Genomic DNA, 11,354 nt, shown 5'->3' with positions numbered 1-11,354 from the left:
GGTAGGAAGCATCCATGTTCAGAAGCAGCAAATGGATAAAATAAATGAATAAAAGTAAAACGTTCTTCCTGATGATGGTATTTCTAGAAAGATTATTGAGTCACTCTTTCTTGAGATCCACACTATAATTAAAAATAGGTTTCATCATCCCATGCCTTCTGAAGTCTTGGTGACCTTAGATACATTTTCTATCTCTACCTCTGCGACCTTCAGGATTCTCAGGAAAATCCAGAGAGGAAAACCGGAAAACATGACAAGCAGAGGCTGTTCCCTTTCTCTGTGACCCCGTTGCTTGATTGATTGGAGTCCTGGACACACGCTGTTTTGCTTTGGCTTTTTTAATGCTTGGATAACAGTAAAAATTAAGTTATTTAGTTAGGTTTTGAATTCTGTGTTATTACAATGCTCTAAGTATCCTGTAAATAAGAATGTAGGGGCAGGCAAAGGCAGTCTTATATGTGTATATTTCAATCTGGAATGTTTTCCCTCAGAGACACATTTAATGCCCAATTTATCCTTGGCTCTTGGGACCTATATCTCTTCTCTTTCAGATTGGCTTCTGATAGCCCTTTTACATTTTCTTAGTTTCTTTCCATGGCTCTGTTTTTGTTTTTGTTGTTTTTTAAACTGTAAAACTCCTTGAAATCTTCTTAAAATGAGTGGAAAATAATAATGCATTTTTTTAAATTAAGGAAGATAATTAATGGTATGTTTTAGTATTTGGGGAAGAGTAAGCTCTAAATCATGCTGTCTCAACCCATGGGCTGCAGGTGGCCCAGGACCGCTTTGAATGCTGTGAGTAATTACATAAAGTACAAACTTTTTGTGAGCACTTCAGTCTACAAATCACAACATAAATAACACATGCAATTAAGATCAGTGACCCATCACTTCTTTCAAAGTATGCTGTTGCCCATCACTGCACATCGGTCACTGACTTTACACAGAGAGCAAAGAATGTTACTGTCTTGCCTCCTTGTCTCCCAGTGAGAAGCCCACGTGACATTTTAGGAAAATGAATAATCAAAAGAGAAAATTGGTCAACAGGCATGAAAGTGCAACAACAAAATGAAAAGGGATAACACGAAGTGTAATTCAAATGGAACATAAGTGTAGTTGTAGAAGAAATAGCGGCAATTCACCAAAACAGATGTTTCCTCGGTATTTCAAGTATTTTTGCCAAATAAATCCATTCTAAATATAATTGAAGCTCTATATTTACAGAAATACAGGAGGCAGAGATATGTGTGGTGTTAGGCTGCTTTTCTGCTGCTATAAAGAAATATCTGAGACTGGGTAATTTATAAAGAAAAAAGGTTTAATTGGTTCTCAGGTCTGCAGGCTTTACAGGAAGCATGGTGCTGGCATCTGCTCACCTCCTGTCTGGGGGCTTCCACTCATGGCAGAAGGCATAGAAGGCGAAGTGAGAGCAGGATTCTCATATGGAGAGAGTGGGAGCAAGAGAGCAAGCGGGGGAGGTGCCACACACTTTTAAACAACAGATGTCCTGAGAACGAACTCACTATCAGTGGGACAGCACCAAGTTAAACAAATCCGGCCCCTTGACCCAAATGTCTCCCACAAGTCCCCACCTCCAACATTGGGGATAATATCTCAACGTGAGTATATTAGTTCATTTTCATACTGCTATAAAGAAACTACCAGAGACTGGGTAATTTATAAAAGGATTTATAGCTTTCGGTCCCGGCGGCGGCAAGGCTGATCAAGCGACACCCTCCCTTCACTCTCTGCGCCCGCTCTCCGGCTGTCCGCCCGCCCCGCTGCCCGCCCCGCCACCATGACGGAACAGGCCATCTCCTTCGCCAAGGACTTCCTGGCCGGAGGCATCGCCGCCGCCATCTCCAAGACGGCCGTGGCCCCGATCGAGCGGGTCAAGCTGCTGCTGCAGGTCCAGCACGCCAGCAAGCAGATCGCCGCCGACAAGCAGTACAAGGGCATCGTGGACTGCATCGTCCGCATCCGCAAGGAGCAGGGCGTGCTGTCCTTCTGGAGAGGCAACCTGGCCAACGTCATCCGCTACTTCCCCACGCAAGCCCTCAACTTCGCCTTCAAGGATAAACACAAGCAGGTCTTCCTGGGGGGCGTGGACAAGCGCACGCAGTTCTGGAGGTACTTCGCGGGCAACCTGGCCTCCGGTGGGGCGGCCGGCGCCACCTCCTTCTGCTTCGTGTACCCGCTGGATTTCGCCAGAATCCGCCTGGCCGCCGACGTGGGCAAGTAGGGCACGGAGCGCGAGTTCCGCGGCCTGGGAGACTGCCTGGTGAAGATCACCAAGTCCGACAGCGTCCGCAGCCCGTACCAGGGCTTCAGCGTCTCCGTGCCGGGCATCATCATCTACCGCGCCGCCTACTTCGGCGTCTACGACACGGCCAAGGGCGTGCTGCCCCACCCCAAGAACACGCACATCGTGGTGAGCTGGATGATCGCGCAGATGGTGACGGCCGTGGCCGGCGTGGTCTCCTACCGCTTCGACACAGTGCGCCGGCGCATGATGATGCAGTCGGGCCGCAAAGGAGCTGACATGATGTACACGGGCACCGTGGACTGTTGGCGGAAGATCTTCAGAGACGAGGTGGGCAAGGCCTTCTTCAAGGGTGCGTGGTCCAACGTCCTCCGCGGCATGGGGGGCGCCTTCGTGCTGGTCCTTCACGACGAGCTGAAGAAGGTCATCTAAGGGCGCGGCCGTGACGTGCGCGTGCGCGCACACACACACAGAGACACGCACACACCAACACAACCACGTAGAATCCTCAACTGAGCGGACCACCGACCTTCCAGAAATTCCAGTCTCTTTCCCAGTCGGATCCTGCCTGTAGACAGCCAGGTAAGGTTCTAGAAAAGGGGGCGCACTGTGATCCAGCCATCGGCACCCGATTCCATGTCTTGATCACGGAGGGAGGGAACCATGGCGTCCTCTCGGGCCCCGGGTGAGACACTCCAGTGCTCAGACCTGCAGTCCAGATGCTTGTAGGACCCGAGTCGTGTTTAACTATTTATTTAAAACAAGAGAACCACATCTTCTGTTTCTACGTAAAAAAAAAAAAAAAAAAAAGGATTTATAAAAATTGACTCACAGTTATGCATAGTTGGGGGGCCCTCAGGTAACTTACAATTATAACAGAAGGTAAAGGAGAAGCAAGACACATCTTACATGGAGGCAGGACAGAGAGTGGGCAAAGAGGAAATGCCAGACACTTATCAAACTACCAGATCTCATGAGGACTCTCTCATTATCACAAGAACAGCCTGGGGTAACTGCCCCCGTGATCCAGTCACCCCCGCCACCAAATCCCTCGGACTACACGAGGGAGTCATAATTCAAGATGAGATTCAGGTGGGGACACAGAGCCAAACCCTGTCAATGAGATGTGGACGGGACGTCCAAAGTATAGCACAGGTTAAATAATACCGCAGAATGCAATCAGAAAATGCAGAGTGTTGAAATACCACAGGATGAATAATGCGGTTTCTTCAATTAAAACTAAAGAAACCAAAAGAGTGCAAGTAAAAAAAGATGCAGGTGGTATACTCAAAAATATCAAAGGAAATTTAAGGCATATTACCATCCAATTTTAATGTATAGTCCTTATTGGGATCTCAATTAAAATAACTATAAAATAATGATGATTATAATAATTCACAAGATGAGGAAAATCTTGAAAACTGACCGAATATATAATTTGATGCATTAAGAGTTATGTCTAAATTGTCTCAAGGTCATAGGGTGTCAGAGTCTGTGTTTTACATCATTAACATTTAAAAATGCATACAGAAATATTTGTAGATGAACTGAAACAATGTTTGAATCTTCTAAAAAACTGAGGATGTATATATTATACATCAAGCGAATAATGAGGAATGGGGGGAAGTGTGTGCAGGTGTAGATGAGGCACAATTGGCAAGGTGCTGATCATTAGTAAGCTGATTAAACAGTAAATTAGGTTCATCAAACTATTAAAGTTTTCTCTACCTTAGCAAATGTTTGAAAATTATATAATAGAAAAATAAAACTCTAGGAGCTTAATACAACTGAATACCCACTGATATACCCCAAAGTGCTGAGTTTCCTGTTTTTTGAGACACAGTTGTGCTCTTGTTGCTCAGGCTGGAGTGCAATGGCACAATCTCCTCTCCCTTCAACCTCTGCCTCCTGAGTTCAAGCAATTCTCGTGCCTCAGCCTCCCAGGTGGCTAGAATACAGGCACCCACCACAAGGCCCAGCTATTTTTTTTTTTTTTTTTTTTTTGTATTTTTAATAGGGACAGAGTTTCTCCACGTTGGCAAGGCTGGTCTTGAACTCCCGGTCTCAGGTGATCCGCCTACCTCAGCCTTCCAAATTGCTGGGATTACAGGCATGAGCCACCATGCCAGGCCCAAAGAATTCATTTTGATTACAACTGTTATAAGATCATTGAGAATAACTCATGTGGTTTATCAAAAACACCTTATTATTCCATTAAAGTTGCTGACTAGAACAAAAAAGATCATGTAGATGTTTCAAAGAATATGTTCCAGTTTATTTGGCTAAAGAATATTTTCATATATAATCATTATTACCGAATGTGGGATTGGCATCAAAATATCAATAATCAAAAATAATTTTTTAAACTGATTATTCTATGTTGTGTTAATGATAGAAGAATTCTTTATTTTTTCCAAATTAAGATGAGCAACTAACACTGAGATCTTTAGCCCAGGAAGGAGTAGGTGAGGCGTAGGCTGGTTTCTTGGCTGTCAATTACTACTGGAAATGATGTCAAAGGCCTTGCTGGAGAAGATGCACCTGGTAAACACTGTGGGCAGATAACTAAGAGAATAATTACTCAGGAGCCTGAGAAATGTCTACATTTCAAAATGGCAAGGTCAACTTCAAATGTTTAAAAATGTTTCTACTTTGGGACACCGAGGTGGGCGGATCACTGGAGGTCAGAACTTGGACACCAGCCTGGCCAATACTACAAAACCTTGCCTCTACTAAAAATACAAAAATTAGCCAGCCATGGCAGCATCTGCCTGTACTCCCAGCTACTTCAGAGATAGAGATAGGAGAATGGGTTGAACCTGGATGGGGAGGATGCAGTGAGCCGAGATCACGACACCACACTCCAGGCTGTGTGAAGGAACTAGATTGTCTCAAATCAACCAAATGACACAAAACGTGTATACATTTTATGTTTTATAAAAAATCTCTAGTTGTTACTTAGAATTTCTATTCCACAGAAGTTCCTTAAGTACTATTTTTGTACTAAACTAAAAGAAGGAATATAGACATTGTCATGCAGAGTACAAATATATCCCCATCATTTTAAGATCCCTTTACAGCATTACAGAATTGTAATTTTCTTAAATATTTACAAAAAAAAAAGAATGTCAATGATTTGCAATCTTTCCAAATGAAGGGCATGAATTCCAGCTCATGCTGCTTCCTCACTAGAAGTTTTGCCCCATAATAATAAACTGAGGCATCAATGACACACTTCTTTTAGCAACAAATCTAAGATTGAAATATATACTTCCAGTGGTTTTGCTATATCTTGGAGATTATGAAGGAAATGCTTAGGATAAAAATGGTGGAATATTAAACCATGAAATTAAAGGTGAGAGATCAAGCACAACAGGTTATTGTATTACTAACATTTTAATATAAAGATTGCATCATCATAAATACAGAGATTTGGAGCTCATCTTAGCACTTCTCCCCAGGTACCTTCAATATATATCATTTTATTGAAGTTGCGTGTATACCCATCAGTCTCACCTACTACTTGAACAGCTCCTCTAATTGATTCTTCCATTTCTCTACCATATCTTGCTTTGAGTCAATTCTAAAGAAATGTTTGATGAAAGAAGGTAAATAGCAGTAACACGTGGAAAGGGCTGCATCTAGAAAGGTGCTCTATCAACGTGACCACTAGAAAAATGTGATATCCTTAGTGTATGAATTTCAGGAAGTTTCCCTATTACACTTGCTAGTTTAAATGAATACGTGTTATCTTCAAAAACATATAAATTGAATATATACTTATTGAATGCATATATACACACATTGAATATATATGTATATAACATATACACATGTTAGAGTAGGCTTAACTCATGGCAATGTTTTTTTTCTGAAAGCACCTGCAGATATTTGTCGTCTTTCTAGTTTCGAAAACCTCAGAAGCCATGGGGGAAAGGGGATCTTTTGGATGCCACATAGTGCATGAGGCACATTTGGTTACACTGATTTTAACATAACTCGTATTCATAATTCACATTGAGGAAACCAGAAAACTGCTAGCAGCTATCAATTAACGGCAGGTGGGGCGGGTCGCGGGTGGGGGGGCGGGCCTTGTGAGCCCGTGCCTGGGCTCCCACGTGGGGGAAGGGCCGCACGTGGAGGGAACTTAAAGCCTGATTGGTTCCTCCTAAGCAGGACGCGATCTGGTTGGCAGGGCAACCGGCCTTCAGTTGGTGGCCTTCAGTTACTGCCTTCAAAGTTGGCGTCACTCCGTTGGGAGAGTCAGCAGGTGCTGAGCTGTACAGACCTGGAAGCAAGCGAAGGCCCAAGCTGCCCGGGAACAGCAGAGGCGCCCCATAAAAACCACGCTGACCTGTCGCATGTGGACCAAAGCCAGCCCCAAGCAGGGCCGGTGCTGGGGTTCTGCAGAGCCGTCCTGCGGCTCTGACATCTATGAATGAGTGGGCGGCCAGCAAAGGCACAGACCAGGCAGAGAGGAGTTACAGGCGCCCGGAACACGCTGTACCCCAATGCCAGCGCCAGGCGGGGCCGGCTCAGGGTGAGGGGGCGGGGCCGTCCTTCAGCTTTGATTCAGATCTACAAGACGGAGATGGCTCTAGTGCCTGACCCCGCTGCTTTGGAGCACACGGGCCACCAGAAGATGCCCAAAGGTAGGGAGGCAACGGATACTGCTTGGCCTCAGGGATCCTCTCGCCATTGCTGACAGAAAGTTCCCCCTAGAGACATCCACAACCTGGGGCTCCTCCCTCCCTCCCCTAGTTAGCTTTCCTAGGCCCAGCTCCCAGGCAGGAAGACTGGCTCTGCCTCGAGTCCCCAGCCCCTCTTCTTTCCCTGCTGTGTCTGGCGGTTTCCTTCCTCTTCCCTACCCCAGTGCCCACTTCCGGGACCTCTTCTTCTTCCCCCAGATGGCGGAAAACTAAGTTTACAAAACACAGAATGGATGCTACAGATTTCACTGTGTAGAGAAAACGTCTGACACCTCTTCTATTCAAACTTAAGTAGCCACAGTGGAGCGGTTTCCCAATGCCAGCCCCAAGCGGGGCCAGCTCAGGCTGAGGTGGGCGGAGCCGTCCTGCTGCTCTGAGATCCAGGAGGTGGAGGTGGGAGCAGCGCCAGACACCTCTGCTTGGAGCCTGCCCAATCTGATGCGGGGGCCCTGACCTACAGCATAGCGGCGACCAGAAGACGCCCAAAGGTAGGGAGGCCACAGATACCGCTCGGTCTCAGGAGGTCCTTTGGCCATTGCTGACCCAAGGTTCCCCCCAGAGACAGCCACAGCCTGGGGCTCCTCCCTCCTGCTCCCCGTTCTCTTTACTAGGCCCAGGCCCCGAGCAAGAGGACTGGTTCTGGGACTTACAATTTCGTATGTTCAATTCTAGACCAGAGCTCTATACTAAAGTAACGTCAGAGGTACTCTTCTTGTTTCTAATCATGAAAAATTGTTTTTTTTTAGAGACGGGGTCTCACTGTGTTGCCCAGAATGTTCTCAAACTCCTGGTCTCAAGTGATTAACCCACTTTGGCCTCCCACATTGCTGGGATGACAAGCAAGAACCACCACACCTGGCCTTCGGAGGCGCTCTTGCTTTGTGTGTTTCAGCTGGTCTTCCTGCGCAGCTGTCAATAAGGTGCTCCTGCGGCATCGTTTCAAATCTTTCTGCAAAAATTCAGTGGATCCTGTGATTTTTTAACAGAATAGCCTATTATTTGGAGAAGAGAAGCTAAACAATTCACAGTTAGTCACCTATGGGCTAGACATTTTTATTTCATGATCAACACAACCGTTTACAGATGCTTGTGGTCCAAAAATGCAGCTTCCTAATCATCCCCAAGGAGAAGGGATCCACTGAAAGCCAACCTGGGAGGGAGTTTAGGATTGTTCTGAGGCCGTGAAAACCATTAAAATTCACACAGAAGAGGGTAGAGAAAGGGAATCCACATGTTTTGATCCTACACGTGCTGGGTGTAACTCGGTCTTTGTGAAGTTGAACCACCTTTGAGGCAGGGAGGACTGGATTTGAATCTCAGTTCCATCACTCATTATGACCTGATGGTGAATGTGTTTTTAACTCCTCTGAGCCTCCGTTTGCTCATCTGCAAAAGGTGGGATTGTTATGAGGACTGCATAAGGTAAGTGTGTAAAAATCTGGGAATAATGCCTGTAATTTAAAGACAAAGTTGTTATGTGACTCAATAAGGTAAGTAAAAATCTGTACACAATGTCTTTAATTTTGTGATTGTTCAATATATGGAGAAGGATTATTTTTCTTTAATTTTTGGACAAGTTTATAAAATTGGTATTATAAATGTTTTTGAGATAATCTAACAAAGGATCAGTAAGTTTAAATAAATTACCAAGCAGTTCACAATATATTTACTGGGGAAGTGCTAGTTAAAGGTAGAAATGGGCCAGGTGCAGTGGCTCAGGCCTGTAATCCTAGCACTTTCAGAGGCTGAGGTGGGCGGATCACCTGAGGTCCAGACTTCAGGACCAGCCTGACTAACATGGGGAAACCCTGTCTCTACTAAAAATACAAAATTAGCCGGGCATGGTGTCACATGCCTGTAATCTCAGCTCCTCGGGAGGCTGAGGCAGGAGAATTGTTTGAACCCGGGAGGCAGAGGTTGCACTGAGCTGAGATCACACCATTGCTCTCCAGCCTGGCCAAGAAGAGTGAAATTTCATCTCAAAAAAAAAAAAAAAAAGAAATGATGATCACATTGAAAATCTTGTATTATGTGGTGGTTTTCTCTTACCTAAGCCTCCTGGTTTGCTGAAACCATAGATTTGAACTTCTATCAAATTGATCTTTAGAAAAATGTGATGTGTTAGTATATAAATTTTGCAAAATTTTCTCAGTCTTGTTAATTTGCTTAAACATGTGTATTTAAAATTAAGAATATAAATGTGAATGTGTATTAACATATTTCATGTAGCGTATCAATTACATATATGATCTATATCAAAAGGTCACAGAGTAATCTCAGTTCATGGCACTGTTTATATCTGAAAGCACCTGCAGAAATTTGCATTCTGTGTAGTTTCCAAAAACTCAGAGGCCATGGGGAGTGAGGGTCCTTGAAAGTCAGGTTGCGCATGAGGTACATTAGGATACAGAAATTTGACCAGAATTTACATTTATAATTCACAGTAAAGAAAGTTGCTACCAGCTACCAATAAATGAAAGGTGGGGTGGGATCGTTGTGGGGGAGGGGCTTTGTGAGCCATTGCCCAGGCTCCCACCTCACAAATGACAGGCCGACGCCTAGAGGGAACCCACATCCTGATTGGTTCCTCCTAAGCAGAACGTGAGGTGGTTGGCAGGGTAACCGGCCTTCATTAGGTGGCTTTCATTTAGTGCCTTCAGTGGGTGCCTAAAGTTGGTGCCATTTGGTTGCCTTTCCTGGGGAGAGGCAGAAGGTGCTCAGCTCTGCAGACATGGGGACAAGCAGAGGCCCAAGCTGCCCCAGAAGAGCAGAGGGGCCCCATGGAGACCACCTGACCTGTGCATGTGCACCCAAGCCAGCCTCAGGCAGGGCCGGCACAGGGGTTGTGTGGAGCTCTTCTTCGACTTTGACATGAATGAGTGGGTGGCCAGCAAAAGCACAGGTCACAGCAGAGAGGAGCAGAGGCTCCTGGAACATGCTGTCCCCTAATGCCAGCCCCAAGCGGGGCCAGATGGGGGTGCGGTGGGCAAAGTCATCCTGCACTCTGGGATCCATGAGCCAGAGGTGGGAGCAGCACCAGACATCCATGCTTGGAGCCTGCCAAATCTTATTCCAGAGTCCTGACCTGCAGCACATTGGTGACCAGAAGACGCCCAAAGGTAGAGAGACCACAGATACCACTTGGCCAGATAACTCTGGCCATTGCTGACCCAAGGTACCCCCAGAGGCATCCACAGACCGGCCTCATCCCTCCTGCCCCTAGTTGGCTTTCCTAGGCCCAGGCCCTAAGCAGGAGGACTGGCTCTGCCTGGAATGCCCACCCCTTCTTCTTTCCCTGTTGAATCCAGCTGGTTTCTTTTCTCCTCGCTTCCCAAATGCCCACTTATAGGCCATCTTCTTCCCCTCAGCTGGTCAAAAACTAAGTTTTCAAAATACAAAATGGATGCTACAGATTTTATTGTAGAGGAAATGTCTGAAAGCTCTTCTATTTAAACTTAAGTAGCCACATTGGGACTCACAATTTTATATCTCGTGTTCTAGACCAAAGCTCTCTATTCTAAAGCAATAGCAGAGGATTACAGGTACTCTTCCTGATTCTAATAATAAAAAAATAATCATTTTTTGTAGAGACAGGGTCTCACTGTGTTGCCCAGGCTAGTCTCAAACACCTGGCCTCTAGTGATTCACCCACTTAGGCCTCCCGCATTGCTGGGATGTCAGGCAAGAACTACCGCACCTGGCCTCTGGAGGCGCTCTTCCTTTGTGTGCTTCTGCAGGGCTTCGTGCACAGCTGTTAGGTACAGGGTCCTACAGCATAGTTCCACCCTTTCTGCGCAAATTCAGTGGATGCTGTGATTTTTTACATGGAATAGCCTTTTATTTATTGCAGAGAATCTAGACAATTCAACGTAAGTAACCCTATGGCCTAGCAAATTTCATTTCTTGATCAACACAGCTTTTAAAAGGTGATGCTTCTGGTCGAAATACACAGATTCCTAATCACCCCCAAGATAAAGGGAACCACTGCAAGGCAACCTGGGAGGGAGTTTAGGATTGTTCTGAGGCGTGAAAGCCATTCAAATTCATGAGGGAGTAGAAAAGGGAATCCATATGTTTTGATCCCTCTGTGTTCTGGGTATAGCTTGATCCGCATTAAATTGCACCATTCTTGGCATCGGAGAAAACTGGAGATGAATCCCAGTTCCATTACTCATTATGATGTCATAATGAGTGTGTTTTTAACTCATCTGAGCCTGTTTGCTCAACTATAAAAGATGTGATTTTTATGAGGCCTCCATAAGGTAAGTGTGTAAGAATCATGGCAAAATGCTTGTAATTCAAAAGAGAGGGTTGTTACGAGGCTTCTATAAGGTAAGTGTGTAAAAATGTGGACACAATGCCTATAACTTTCTAAGACTTTA

General features: G+C 45.4%; 1 pseudogene; it reads left to right on the top strand.

Annotated features, from left to right (window-relative positions):
• Positions 1–1,783: 1,783 nt before the first annotated feature.
• LOC105725860 (ADP/ATP translocase 3-like) lies at positions 1,784–2,963 on the top strand (annotated as a pseudogene).
• The last annotated feature ends 8,391 nt before the right edge of the window (positions 2,964–11,354 follow it).

This window comes from Aotus nancymaae, unplaced genomic scaffold (assembly GCF_030222135.1).
Source record: "Aotus nancymaae isolate 86718 unplaced genomic scaffold, 86718_ANA_hifiasm-v0.15.2.pri h1tg000077l, whole genome shotgun sequence".
NCBI classification, from domain to species: Eukaryota; Metazoa; Chordata; class Mammalia; order Primates; family Aotidae; genus Aotus; species Aotus nancymaae.
Note: the sequence above shows the minus strand (reverse complement) of the source record. Positions and strands in the feature narration are given on the sequence as shown.